General features: G+C 37.8%; 1 long non-coding RNA gene across 1 annotated transcript in view; it reads left to right on the forward strand.

Annotated features, from left to right (window-relative positions):
• LOC116085711 overlaps positions 1-14,802 on the forward strand; it is a 34,991-nt gene that overhangs the window by 6,782 nt on the left and 13,407 nt on the right. The window contains exon 3 of the long non-coding RNA XR_004116692.1: positions 8,311-8,365. This is a non-coding gene — a long non-coding RNA (uncharacterized LOC116085711). The remainder of the gene's footprint in view (positions 1-8,310; positions 8,366-14,802) is intronic.

Below are 14,802 nucleotides of genomic sequence, written 5' to 3' on the forward strand. Positions count from 1 at the left end.
GGGACTGGCTGTGGAGACTGGGCCCAAGGTCTGCTCAGGACACCAGCCCAGAGAGACCTGAAGGAACCCGAGCGACTCTCCTGGTGGAGTTCCTGTGTGCCTGGTCCTGCTGGTCCCAGTTACTCCCAGTGTTGGGACAGATGTTGGCTCCTCCTCACCTCTGATCCTGAGAGTGTCCCAATGCCTGGGAGTGGAGCTTCCTCTGGGTGTTGTGGGACTGGCTGCAGAGCTTGTGCTCAAAGTCCGCTCAGGACACCAGCCCAGAGAGACTGGAAGGAACCCAAGCCCCTCTGCTGGAGGAGTTCCTGGGTGCCTGGTCTTGCAGGTCCCACTCTAGTTGGTTATGTGAACCTGGGAGGGTGGAGCCAAAAAATGAGGAGGACTAAAGCCTCATGTACTAGGTGACTTTATTCAGGACATCAGACAATTTATACTCTGAGAGTTATATGAGCAAAGTATATAATCACAAGGACAAACTGCACATGGCAAAAACATGTTTTTCCATAGAGTCATATAAACAAGAAAAAATAGCCAGTTGTAATGAATAATTTGAAGCAAACTCACTTCTATCCACTACATCTGGGAGGGGCATGAAAATACAATCCAAGAACCCCATGTTATGGAGAGACAGAGATTATAAGACTCTAGCTTTCGGGGGCTGGTGAGATGGCTCAGCAGGGAAGAGCACCGGCTGCTCTTTGGAAGGTCATGAGTTCAAATCCCAGCAACCACATGGTGGCTCACAACCACCCATAATGAGATCTGACACCCTCTTCTGGTGTGTCTGAAGACAGCTACAGTGTACTTACATATAATAAATAAATAGATCTCAAAATGTCTCAATAAAATTCCACAGCTTCATTTGGGGACCATGTTCTGACAGTGAGCAAATGATTTTTTTTCAAATTAATAGCAAACATTTATGTTATTATAGATTTAGAAAAGTCTACACTGCCAAGCCAAGGAATACACTGTTTGCATTTTCCTTTTTTAAATATCTTACTTTTCCCAAGATGAGAATTGCATAAATTTATTTGCCTAGCTTTTGTATTTATTCTTTATTTTCTCTACAACTCTTCCCAGATGTATCAAAGAATCTTTAGCATTATTTTCTACGTGCTCTTCTATGTCAGATTATCTATGTCAGTTTATTTTCATTCTTTCTGGAGTCCGCTTGCCTTCAGTTTGCTCTCTTGGCCCAATGCATAAATATCATCCAGAGACTACACTCTGCCCCCTTCCCACTTTAGGACTTGAGGTTTTTGGTTACACATGTATTCCTCCTGTTTTTCTTACTTATTTTGTGAAGCATATGCTCTGATTTTCCTAAGTAAAACTCTGCAAGTATAGTGATCAGATTTTTAGTAACTTGTACCATGGTGATAAACAGTTCCATGAGCTCAAAGGCTTATATGATAGTGTTTCTTTCTGACCATAACCTATGTCATCTATGGGTCCTTGTAGCTCTGCAAAGATCTTTTGCATTCTGGGTCCCATGTAAATGAATGGCCCTTGTATCCGAAAAGAAACTTTCGTTTTGGAAAAGGAGTACTGATAGAAGCAGCGATGGTTCTTGGTACTTCTGTTCAGAGGTGGCCCATATTACTGCTTCTGTTTACACCTCACTGGAAAAAGGAGGCCATGATCAAACCTGTTGTCAATGGGAATGAATAATTCTCATATTGGCAAAGAAATATAATTTATCATAGAACATATCCAACTAGCATACATAATTTTAGTTTTTTTTTCTGAAAACGTTGTTCTATTGATTCCTAGTTTTCACCAGGCATGGGGCTCATGCCTGTAATCACAGTACCAAGGCAGAAGAATTATTATGAATTTGAGGCCACTTTGGTGTGTAGAGAGTTCCAGTTCAGGCTCAATTAAACAGTGAGATGAGAGTCTGTCAAACAGCCCCAAACAAGTGTGATACCAATCTGACTTCTAGTTTTCTATGTAAAAGTTTACTTTACTCTAAAACATTTTAGGGACCTTTTAGGCCCTGCTATTAATATATTTATGATGGAATGACTTGGTGCAGATTGTTATGGATTTTTAAACTGATCATTTCCTGGAAGCTTTAGATGTGGAAATTAATGTAATTATTTTCAGAGACACTTTCCAATAGTTAGATAATTTTTGCTTCCCCCTTTTTTTCTGAAAAATTGATTATTTGTAGGTTAGACTAATTGAATTACCTATATTTGATTCTTATATTTTTGTCTATTAGTTTTCATGCTTTACTTTGGGGAATATTTTCTCTTATTGGATATTTTCTTTATTTACATTTCAAACGTTATCCTCTTTCCCGGTTTCCCTCACTTCCGGAAACACCCTCCCCCTTGCTTCTGTGAGGGTGTTCCTCCACCCACCCACCCACTCCCACCTCCCCGCCTTCGATTCCCCTACACTGGGGCATCTATCGAGCCTTCATAGGCCCAAGGACCTCTCCTTCCGTTGGTGCATGACAAGATCATCCTCTGCTACATATGCAGCTGCAGCCATGTGTACTCTTTTGTTGATGGTTCAGTCCCTGGGAGTTCTGGGGGTCTGGTTGGTTGATATTGTTGTTCTTCCCATGGAGTTGCAAACCCCTTCAACTCCTTCAGTCGTTTCAATCTTTCCTTCTCTCTTTTCGCAATTTGATTATCAAATTTTCAGTATCTACTGTCTACTAATTTTCCTGTTTTCTGCTTTTTCTATAGTACTTTGTTCATGTGTATGGCTATAAACTTTCTCTTATATCTTTGAAAGTATTAATTATAATTTTATTTTGAATTTTCTTCTGTTATGTGTGTTTTCTCTGGCTTCCATTTTCATGTTTGCTTGTTTTGGCTTCTGTCATCTTGAAGACTTCCTCTAAATGTCTCATAATCCCCAGAAGAATTTTTCATAGTTAAGAAAGGAAGTTAAAGAGTGAATTGCAAGTAAGGGATGTGAAAGCAGAGTTGGTCACTTAATGGACTTTACTGTGAAGTGACTACTCATAAGTAACTTTTTGTTGGAGGAAATCCAAATGCTAGTAAATTGATGAGTTTCTTCTGTTTACTGTCACTTTTTCAAGAATAAATAGAATCTGCTATGCTGCCTGATTATATCTGGGTAGACTGGCTTGAGATCTGCCATTCCATGTGTAGAATTTCACTAAATCTCTCTGTTTTCTGTCACTTTCTTTGTCTTCTGCCAAAGCTGATGCTCCCAGCGTTCCCTAGTGTATTTTGATTAGAATTGTCAGAGAATACATCTCTTGTGTCCTAAAGACAATGGTGGCAAATGAAATAATTTACCAGGCTAGTGGCAGTTTATGGAATATTAATGATCAAATTACAAGCAAACCAATCAACATTACTTCTATTCTTGCCTAGTATAGTAATTTATGCCATTTTTCTAAAGACTAGCATGTTCAAGATCAATAGTAAGAAAGGAGAAAAATTAACCACAGTTGCTGCTTATAGCTTTTTTAAAAAACGTTCTCAATAGACCTTGATGTCTACAGTTTACTTTGCTGATTTAGAACATGAATTGTGTTTCAGGTGAAAAGCTTGGCTTGTGGAGGTATATTTGGAGAATCCAAGACAAACAAGTATTGGGGTACAAACTGATGTTGGGAAACTGTGGTGTTTGTATAAAAACTAGCACATTTCTCTGGTCAGCCAATTGAGGTCTCAAGAAGACTGCAGTGTTCATCTGCCGACAGTAGGAAGCAATTGTCAGGAGCACATCTGAGATGGAGATTGCAACAGGGACACTTTTACAGGTTGCCAGTGGAGCTTGAAAAGCACTCTTTTCTGATGAAAGAACCTCACAAGTATCTTTTTTAAAAGAGAAGACTATTTATACTTATCAATATAAAATATGAAGTAAACAATCAGCACATAATCCCGGGGTAACATCAGAAAACAGGAACGAGAAAAGGGACCATTGCTGGGGTGAGGGTACAAGTGGATTGCTCATAAATATCTTGTTACATCACCACACATAACAACTCCATGTAACCTCGAGTCTCATCATTGCTGTTTTTGAGCTCTTTAATTTTACATGGGCATATTTCTCTTCCAAATGTATATAATTCATCTTTGATACCCTGTCTGGTCTTGGAAAAATTTTCAATGAACAGAATCCCATAAATCTTGGACAGTGTATGAGCTTATTTTGTGTCCTTGCTGGCAAATTAAATGTGTTTTCTACCAGCACTGTACATATATCAACTGAGACATTTACCTAGTCTCTGTGGTAGATCATATTTATCAACAAAATTATTCCTGATTAGCTAGACTGTCAGTGCACTTTTCTCTAACACTACCTGATTACATTGCCATTACTCTGTACCTGTCATTCACACCAGTCCAAATCTCCAACTCCACTGCTCTGAGTTTAGATTTACTTAGGACATGAACTGGACAAATATGGGAGAATTTAGGATTTCCACTTAGTAATTACTGTGGCAAAATATTAGGTAACTTATGAGAGGAGGAATTTATTTGGGTTATGGTTGAGAAGGCAAAGTCATTGGTGGTGGGGAAAGCAAGGATGTAGCTTTGCTATTCAACCTGGGGGACACAGCCTGTTCTCTAAGCCAGGTTGAGCTACCTATCCTCAATAAGCCAAGTAAAAGGGCAAAATCAATAGTGGAAACCAGACAGAGGCTATGGATTCAATGCAGCCACATTATAAAGAAAGACAAAGGGATTAAATGGATCCTCAAGTTCATATTTAGGGTTCTGAAGTGAGATTTTAATTTAAAGGCACACTTAGGCAGTCCACATCAAAGTGGTCTTACTCCCATTGACTCATTATTGCTTGGATTTCAGTTTCATCCTATATGGTGGTGTGACAAATTAGTGAAACTGTGTCATCTCGTTAAGGGATATGCCTTTTTCTTCTTCCAGCATGGGACTCCTGGGACAATTCCCATTTCTTTGTGTTCCATTTTCAATAGTCTGATAGTGAGATTGAGAGACACAAATTTTTCTTCAGACTATTTTAATTTCTGCCAGGATACTTACAGCTTCATGGTAGTAGGCAGCTCCATAATGGCACAAGCTTTTAAGTAGCATCTTGTTCATATCCCAGGGGTTGAGGAATCACAAATCTCAAGATCATATAGACTTGCCATAACCCAGAAGGTCCATTCCAGTGGCCCTAGTCTGTCACCTAGGCTCCAGATCCAAAACTTATACAGTCTCCCAAAATAGTACTACCTGGGAAACAATCAAATGAAGTTGTTATATAGAACATAATCTTTGTTATAAGATTGTATAGATAGACTCTATCCATTACATTTGTTGTTTTGCTAATTAGTAATTTATATGTCCTTAGTTAACATTCTTACGCTGTGGTTTCCTCATCTGCAGCATGAGGTCAATAATAATTTCTCTCTGTAGTGTAAGAACAAATATTCAAGAAACTGATATGCATGTAGTGCTTGGAGGAGGTCCTAGCAAGCAGCAAGTACTATGTGTAGTGTTTGCTGTTAGAGAGTGACAATAATTCATTCTCATATTGCTTTATTGGCAATGGAATGATCCTTATGAAATCTTTATACATAGTAAACACCTAATGTGACACTATTATTTGGAAATTATGCCTTTGTACTTAGTTTTGAATAAACATTCTTCATCTGTAATTTCTCATAAAATGATGTATCACTTTTTATTACTTTATTTATTAAAAATAGGTTATTCTTTTATATAATACATCCTAACTACAATATTCCCTCCCTCTATTCCTCCCAGCTCCATCTCCCTCTCTTCTATTCCCAGATCTATTTCCAGTTTGTTTCCTCTTAGGAAAAGAGCAGATCTCCAAGAAATGATAGTCAAACAGGACAAAACAAGATACAAATATGACAAGCCCCATATCAAGGCTGGACAAGGCAACCCAATAGGAGGAAAACAGTCCCAAGAGCAGGCACAACAGTCAGCTTCTCTGATGGTGATTAGACAAGACACTGGTCTATGAATATAGCAGAATGTCATTAGGAATCAGTTGATTGATTTTTTTTTGCCAGCCCTGTGTGATTCTACCCAAGGTCTCTGGGTTTTCCCTTTAATGTTTCCATAATGCAATGGGAATTAAGCATATACATTTCCAAGGCTGTTTGTAAATACACCAAAATAAAGAACTCTAAAATGACAGTAAAACCTTAATTGAGAACTGAAGACAACAATCAGAACTAGTGCTGTATGTAAGTTTGGAGGCAAAGATAGAGAAGCTATGGAGTAGCTTTGGAGATGAAATAGGTGTATTTGCCATGTAGAGCCTTAAACACTAATCCCCTCCCCCATGCTATTCATTTCAGGTAAGACAAGAAGATTTAAGTGAAAGGGGGGGTACTCATTTAGGATAGATAACACATTTAACAGCACAGTCAGGGCTAGAATCTAGCTCTTTGAAGTCCATATTCTCTGCTTCACTATCTATATCTTCATTTAGCATCTATAAAATTATACAGAATTAGACATGTCACTGGTTCAATAGTGGCAAGACTATTTGGGGGTAGATAATTAACTGCTTTCTGATTGTATTTAAGGCTAGGACCTGGAGAGACAGTCCAGTGATTAAGAATACTTGCTCTTGTAGAGGACCTGGATTTAGTTCCCCACCACCTACATGGTAACTGACAACCTTCTGAAAATCAAGTCCCCAAGGATTCCGTACACTCTTCTCATCTCTTTGGGTGCCAGGCACACACATGTTGCTCATAATACATTCAGGCAGACAACTCATACACATACAAATGAAAAATAAAATACATATTCAAAAAAGGCATACGGATTGAGAGATCACAGGCCCTAACAAGAAATGTGTTACTGAGTTTTAAATGGACACATAGACAAATTACCTTCTAAGAATTTATGTTTATACCCATGGCATATACTACTCTTAGCCTTGGTCAGAGAAACTTCTATTTGTTGTGGGTGACAGTTAATGCAGAGACTCATGCATAACTGGTCAAAGTGCTGAAAATAGATGACTATTGAATGCTTAGCTCTAAATGGCACACGTCTTCTCATCTAAGGCTCATGGAATATTGTGGAAGAGTGGGGAGATTGTAAGAGCCAGAGAATGGGAAGGAGTGCTATGAAATGATTAATATGACTTTGGGATGTAACATGACTATTACAATCATGAACACATATAAGCTGTGGCAACCTGCACAAGAACCACAGATCAGAACAAAAAGATATAAAAGTAGAATGGGAAGCTAGTTGTGAAGAGGAGGTTTCAGCAGGAGTAGAAGATGAATGGCATATCATAATGGGGTCAAATATGATACTATAATATTGATAAGCAGAGTTAGATTATGAACACTAACATTTGTGCCATTTGCAGGCCAACACTGAGCAACTAAAATTGTGAACCTGATGAAATTCAAGTAAATGTGCTCTTACACTTTATCTTCTGCAAAGATCACCATCTATCTTCTTAGTGCTGGTTAGCTCATGTCTTTGAATTCACATCTAAAGTGGTTAATTTTTCTTGATTTCTTCATTGCTTACAAGGGCATCCTATTTGTCCATATTTTGGATGGGCTGCCCCAAATTGCCATGGACTTTGTCCTTGACAAATTAAGAGACAGGAATGAAAGATGTGTGCCAGTGTGTGGTCCTTTGTTTGAGTTTCCTTGAATGCAAACACAGGGGCAGAGTTTTTATAGAGCAGCTGATCTCCCCATTTTTTATTTTGCTGAGGCAGGTAGTTGACCTCTTTGAGGAAGTCTGGATTTTCTCTGTCTTGGGAAATTACTGATAACATCAGACCCAGAAGGAGGTGAATAAATGGAAAAAGAAAACTTCATATGAGCAATGCCAACATTCAGATTTTCAACCCCACCCAATTCTTCCCCAGTTCTCCCTTCTGCTGCTGCTTGCTTCCCAGGAAGCAGCAAACAATAGGCTACTGATTGAACTTAGGTCTAAACTTTAGGCAATTTAAGGTAGAGGAAGTAAAGCATAGTTACAGTTAGAATCCAAGCCCTTATGTTTTCATTAGGAGGCATACTCTGTGCACTTGATGTTTTAAAGGCAGCCCTGATTCTAAAGCCGAACTTGGAGGCAAATTCAGTTTGGTAATCATTCTACTGTTCAGAATTTCTAGCTTGTCTTTGGGGAGTTAATCTCTTTCAAAAATGTGCAAAGGTCTTACAGTGAAGAGAAGGAAAAACATTCTAATTCTAACTGGACTGGGTTTATACAATGAGAGCTGGAAAACGCAGAGATCTTAGGATTAAGGGAGATCCATTGAACAGCTGGACTTTATGGTAGGAAATAAAACATTAAAAAAAATTTTTTTTCTGATTTCTTCCAGAGGAATATAAGTGGAGTGCACTTGTCTGTGTACCCCAGTAAGATTTCCAGAACAGGTACTGTTTTTCACATGTAATTTTTATTGTTTGATAACTTCATGCATGCACACAATGTGTTTTAATCAAATCACTGCTTGCTCAGTCTTTCCCTATCCTTTACTATACAACTCACCATTAAGCACCTTTCATTTTGCCTTCCAATCTCATAAGCTCTTTCTTTTAATCCACTGAGTCCTCTTAGTGCTACCTGTATGCACATGTGACTGTAGGACAGTCTGGAATGGTTAGCCTCTCAAGGGCTGCACAGTAACTAATGTGCTTTATCTTCATCATTCTCTAATAGCCCTTCCCCTGTCTTTCTCTCTAAAACTCATTCCTTTAGTTAGCAAACTTGTACTAATCCTCAAGTAATTGCTGGGCACATTACGAACAGCACCACTGTTACGAACTACAGCAAGTTCTACTTGTTTATTGTTATATAACCTACTTACCCAAACTAGTCATTTAATGCATCAGCCTTTAGCAGTTCAGCTAAATCTCTGATGAGTGATTCTCTTGATCACTTTGACCACTCAGAAGTACTTAGAGGGCTGAGGGATTAGTCTAGAGGGCTTGTCATACTATCACTCACATCTCTGGTGCCTTGGCAGAGTTGAGTACAAGACTGATCTGTTCTAGTCTTATAAACCAGAACAACTACATATGGACTCACTAGCATGGTAATCCCAGGCTTGTTAAGCTTCTTGTTTATTATGTTTTATTTTTAATTAACAAACTATAGTTGTACATATTTATGGGATACAGTGTGACACTCTAGTACATATTTACAATATGTAATTGTCAGACCAGAGCAATTAGCATATAAATCATTTCACATATCATTTGTTTGTGTGGGGCATATTCAAAATCCTGTATGTTCTTATGTGAAATGTAATGTCATACGTGACTGATCAGTCAAAGCTAGCAATTGATGTTCCTGGTCCATATGTTGAAGCTGCTCTCTTCTTTTTACTAACTCCTACTAATTCTTGGAATTCAGTTCAAGGAGTTCTTTCTCACTACAAACTCTTGCCCTTGTTCATCTCTTTCGGGTGTAGATTCCTTCCCTGAGCTGCCCTTGCTCTTTGTTTGTCCTCCCCTACCTTCCTCATTTCTACATCATTTTCATTACAATCCTTGATTTACTTATTCCCATCATTTCTTCATAGATTATTTTAGTCTTGATTTATGTGATTTCCAATTTGTTCCTTTCCTCCTAAAATGAGATTCATTGCTAAAATGACAGACATACCTGTAGTTTTCTGCTACAGGGGCTGAGACGATTTCCACTAATACAGTTGCTCCCATCATCATAGCAAAAGCAGATACTGAATCATTGTAAATGCAGAGAGTATTAAAAAGAAAAGTTTAAATCTGAGCCTCACAGGTAATGATTGGGACTGTTTCATCCTTGTTGCTATTTTGAGGTTGCACATAAAATAGTATCTTGACAAATGTTTAAATATGAGTTAATAATGACAGTGTATTTGTTGAAAATATACATTGTTTTGTCAAAGGAATGTAATTTCTCTTATTTTTATGATCTCTCTTTCTCTCAGATTCTACCAGGCTGGAACATGATACATTCTACTAGAAATAGTGGAATGGGACTGGAAAGATGACTTAGTAGTTAAGACTATTGGTTTCTTCTCAAGAGGATACTGTTTTGTTCCCAGTAACCACATGGTGGTTTGCAACCAAGTTTAATTCCAACTCTAGGGAACATGATGCCTTCTGGTCTCCATGGGCAACAGGCACCTATGTGTTACAAATATACACACAGGCAAAACATCCATAAACATGTTGTAAAAAGAGAAAAAGAAATAGTAAAGAGACAAATCATAATTGCACATAGTCAGTCCATGCCCTTTGGTTGCAGACAAATTATAGTAGGCTCTGCTAATCTCTAGATCAATTTACCATCTGCAGAGATGAAATGTTGCCTCCTCATACTTGTTAATCTTTTATTTCAGCTATCACAACCCTGGTGATAGATGTACTGCAATTTCCTGCTGTCATATTTAATCCTTTGAAATAATTTCTGGCTGCACTTGATTGTGATGGTTGTGCAGACACATCTTGCCTGCCATTGTATTCTGATGAATCTGGGTGGGACCATATCTTATTAGTATAGCCTCCTTACAATATTGGATTTCTCTGAATATGATTTCTCCATTTTAGGTTTTTACAACAACAATATTAAAATAGTCTTTGGAATCATAAATTATTGGCTTTTAAAGGACTCTACTTGCTAGCTTTTAACTCTGAGTCTAATTCTCTCATCTGTGAAAATGGGGATAATAATCATGACTTGCTTGGGTCATTCATAGCAGAACACCTACCAAGTAATTGCTGAAAAATAGTAGTTCACTCTAGTGTCTTGTTGCAGTGTGCTGACTTTTTGAATCACAGAAGAAATCATTTTATAATACTGTGTTCTATACATTTATATGTGCCTGAAGCACACTCCCCTCTTAGAGTTCTCTACCTTCATTTTCTCATCCCTTCTCCTCCATTCAATCTATTTCCATAGATAATTTTTTTTTCTTTTTGGTTTTTTGAGACAGGGTTTCTCTGTGTAGCCCTGGCTGTCCTGGAATTCACTCTGTAGACCAGGCTGGCCTTGAACTCAGAAATCCGCCTGCCTCTGCCTCCCAAGTGCTGGGATTAAAGGCGTGCGCCACCCCCGCCCGGCCATAGATAATTTTTTAAAGCAAAAGTTATTCCCTTTCCCATAGTCTATGGTTTACACTTCCCCAAGTGGGAATAATTTGCTTACAAGCCTGACTTTGACAACACTCTTAGCAGAGCAGCTGGATTCTGGTCACATGGCCACCCAGTTGCCTCACCTGGAGAATGCAGATTCAGTGGCCTCTGTTACAGCGGGTTCACTTTTAGTTTTAATCCTATTTTTCCAATTTGTTTGTTTTGTTTTGTTTTGTTCTCTCCTTGTAACCATATTTTGGTTTTGGGATAAAAGGAAGTGAGACAGTGTTTTAGAATCAATCAATATTTTTTATAGAAGTTGTATTTATGCTAGCCTGGGCAATACAATTTTAATTAGGGTTTCTAGTGCTGTGGTGAAGCACTATGACCAAAAGCAACTTTAGGAGGAAAAAGTTTATTTGACTTACACTTCTACATCACAGTTAATCAATGAAAGGAAGTCAGGACAAGAATTCAAACAGGGCAGGAACCTGGAGGCAGGATCTCATGCAGAGGCCATGGAGGGTGCTGCTTACTTTCTTGTTCAGCTTGCTTTCTTAGAGTACCCAGGACCACCAACCCAGTAGTGACACCATGCACAATGGTTTGGTTCTTTCCTTGTCAATCTCTAATTAAGAAAATGCCTTATAGGCTTACCTATAGCTAGATGTTGTTATGGAGACATTTTCTTAATTGGAGGTTTTCTTTCTCTCAGATGACTATAGCTTGTATTGAACTGACATAAAACTGGCCAGCACAAGTGCTATGAAGGTACTTTTACATTCCTCCTGATTCTGTTTATATCTATCATTCTTCTCCCTCATTCTTGATTAAATATTAGTGGTCATTAAAATTCATGATTTGGCTCTAGTCATAGAGATTCTACTTCAATATGTAGTATCAGGTCCTCTGTACTTTAATATGCACCACACAAGTGATCATTATGCTGTGGGTTCCGGGAGAAGCTAGATTTTTCTTGCTTAAATAGTAGTCCAATGTTGACTTGGTAGTTCCTGTTTAAAAGAAAATGTCATTGTCAGTTTAAGAGTTCTTAAATCACAGTCATAGAGCTTTAGAGTGCCTTAGTGGGATGGTCTGCTAGTGTAATTCAGAGGGGTTGTTAGTTTTGGCTCTTTTGATGAAACCATTCTTTTCTCTAGGAGCTGGCTTTCCTGTGTAATGTAAGATATGAAACATCCTTGGTTCTCATCAATCAGATAAGAACCCCTCAGTTCTAATGACCGACAAAACATTCACCCTATAAATTTCCTAATGTCTCCTAAGGGGCAATACCATACCTGTTCAGGGCCATTTATAACTCCTAAATTTTAAGTGAGAGAAATGGGCTGTCAAGATTTTCAGTCTCTCAGTGGACTCCCCTTGAAGTAATAGATTCTGAAATCAGAGCTTTATCCATACTAGGTTTTTGTAACTGAGTTTAGGAGCCTAAATATAAGTCTATCTATCTAACTATATGAGTGGACATCTTTATTAAAAAGGAAAGAGATCACCAAGTACATTAAAACTATATAACAGACAACACCCAGATATTCACTGAACTAAATTGAACCATATAATTTTTCTTCTGTGGCTTCTTGAAGATAGTTTTCAGAGAATCACAGATACCGGGGAACTGGGCATCAGCTCACAGATTCTAGGGTTGCAACTGGAGACCAAATAAAAGAAGATGAAATATAATAAAGAAAACAATGCTCACCTTTAAACCTCAATGAGGCATGCAAAGATATATTTATTTAATAACATCAGTGTGCAAAAGTCTTCAGTGTTTGAATTGATGAGAAGGGTAACAGTGTTCAACAGATTGATATTGCTTTTCCACAGGACTAATGTGGCCTCAAATCAATTCATTGAAGTCCAGAGTACAGGAGACAGCATTTAAATACCTTCAATACAAGGAAGGTACCTACATGAGCCAGATTCTATTCAGAAAATGACCTAGATATTGAAGGCTTTGTAACTCAGTCACATGGGGAATAATGAAAATAACTGGACATAATTCACATGGGTAAGAGAAGAGTCTCTGTTCTGTTATGGCAACTTACAAAGATTTTAAGGACTAACAGATATAGGAAAGAAGAGCCTGGTTCTGTACATTCCTTGAGAATAGAAGAAAGACCAATAGATGGAAATAACTATAATCAGATGAATAGCTCAACAGCAGAGAATACTTTTAGTCTATACCATCAAGCATTGTGGTAGGCTAGTTCATTAGTGAACTCCTCATGACTGGGATAGTTCAAGTGACTGATTGATCACACAGCAGGAAAGTCATAGAGGAGATTTAACTACATAAAGTTGACCCTCATTACTCTTAAGGTATATTCATGCCTGTATACAACTTTGTGGATTTTATACTTTTGAAGCGACAAATAAATCATATTTCATGTTAGCATTTATTTATACTAATATGTATTCATGAATACTTTATCTGTCATGATGATGACGTTAAGTCATTATTTAGGGTATAAGTAATCATTGTTACTAATTTTTAAAAGATTTTTTATTAGTGGGGCAGACTCACTATTCAGCCTTGACTGGTCTGAAACACACTATTCTGTTAACTTTGAAATGAATTTAGAAATTTATAGAATTAGGTGAGAAAGTGCTTATGATTCTTGAATTAATCCTCACAGTACTTTTGCCACATTCACCAAAACTGTACATCTCTTGATTTTTAAATTGAATGAGTGTCAAGAGGATAATTCCTCATTACTGTAAAGACTTTGTACACTGAGCATCTTACAAACATGGAAACAACATGGAAATGTTGAAAAGCCATTCATAAATAAGTGTAGAAATATTGATCAATAATGCTTGTTATTATGTGATAAAACACTGATCTTATATGAACATATTATTGTACTCTCAGTCTAAATAGAAACTCAAAGTGACTGCATGCATTCTGATAATGTTTACAATGGCCTTTTTAGATCCTGAAAAGGAGAAGCTGTTACTAGGATTCCAGGATATGTCAAGTTGAAAATAAAAATTAACCACCATATTAAGTGAAGTACCCTGCCAAATAATCTATTTTCCTAGCCCCTCAGTGAACATTTTTTTTGTTTATTTATTTATTTAAGTACACTGTAACCGTCTTCAGACACACCAGAAGAGGGCATCAGATCTCATTACAGAGGGTTGTGAGCCACCATGTGATTGCTGGGATTTGAACTCAGGACCTCTGGAAGAGCAGTCAGTGCTCTTAACCACTGAGCCATCTCTCCAGCCCATTTTTAAGTAAAAAATAAAGGCAAGAATCTCTAGATTTAAATATTGTGTGACTCTCCAAAAGGTTACAGTAATACACATTTTATGGAAAACAAGATCTGTATCAGAGTTTAAATGTATGTATTCTGATGGTTTTCCAAGTAAACTCACTGAGACAAGCTGCTGACTCTATGTAAGGATGAACCAAGTCTGATTTTCTGTGTGAACTCTACCAGAGCCTTGTATGGACTAAGCATTGTGACCAAGTGAAAATCGTTATCCTTCTAAGTAGAGTCATTTATCATGACTGTATCTGCCAGATCAGGGTGACTTTAATACAAGGCATTGGCACTACAGTTCTTTTGCTAGAACTCAGTGCACATGGATTAGTCAGGAGTATATCCCTCTCCAAAGATTTTGGAGAAACCATGAACCATTTATAGAATATGTTTTTCTTAGTGATATGCTATAGTTCCTCTTATAACAAAAACAACTCCTCCTCCTCCTCCTCCTCCTCCTCC

The sequence above is a fragment of the Mastomys coucha genome, chromosome X (genome assembly GCF_008632895.1).
Source record: "Mastomys coucha isolate ucsf_1 chromosome X, UCSF_Mcou_1, whole genome shotgun sequence".
Taxonomy (NCBI): Eukaryota; Metazoa; Chordata; class Mammalia; order Rodentia; family Muridae; genus Mastomys; species Mastomys coucha.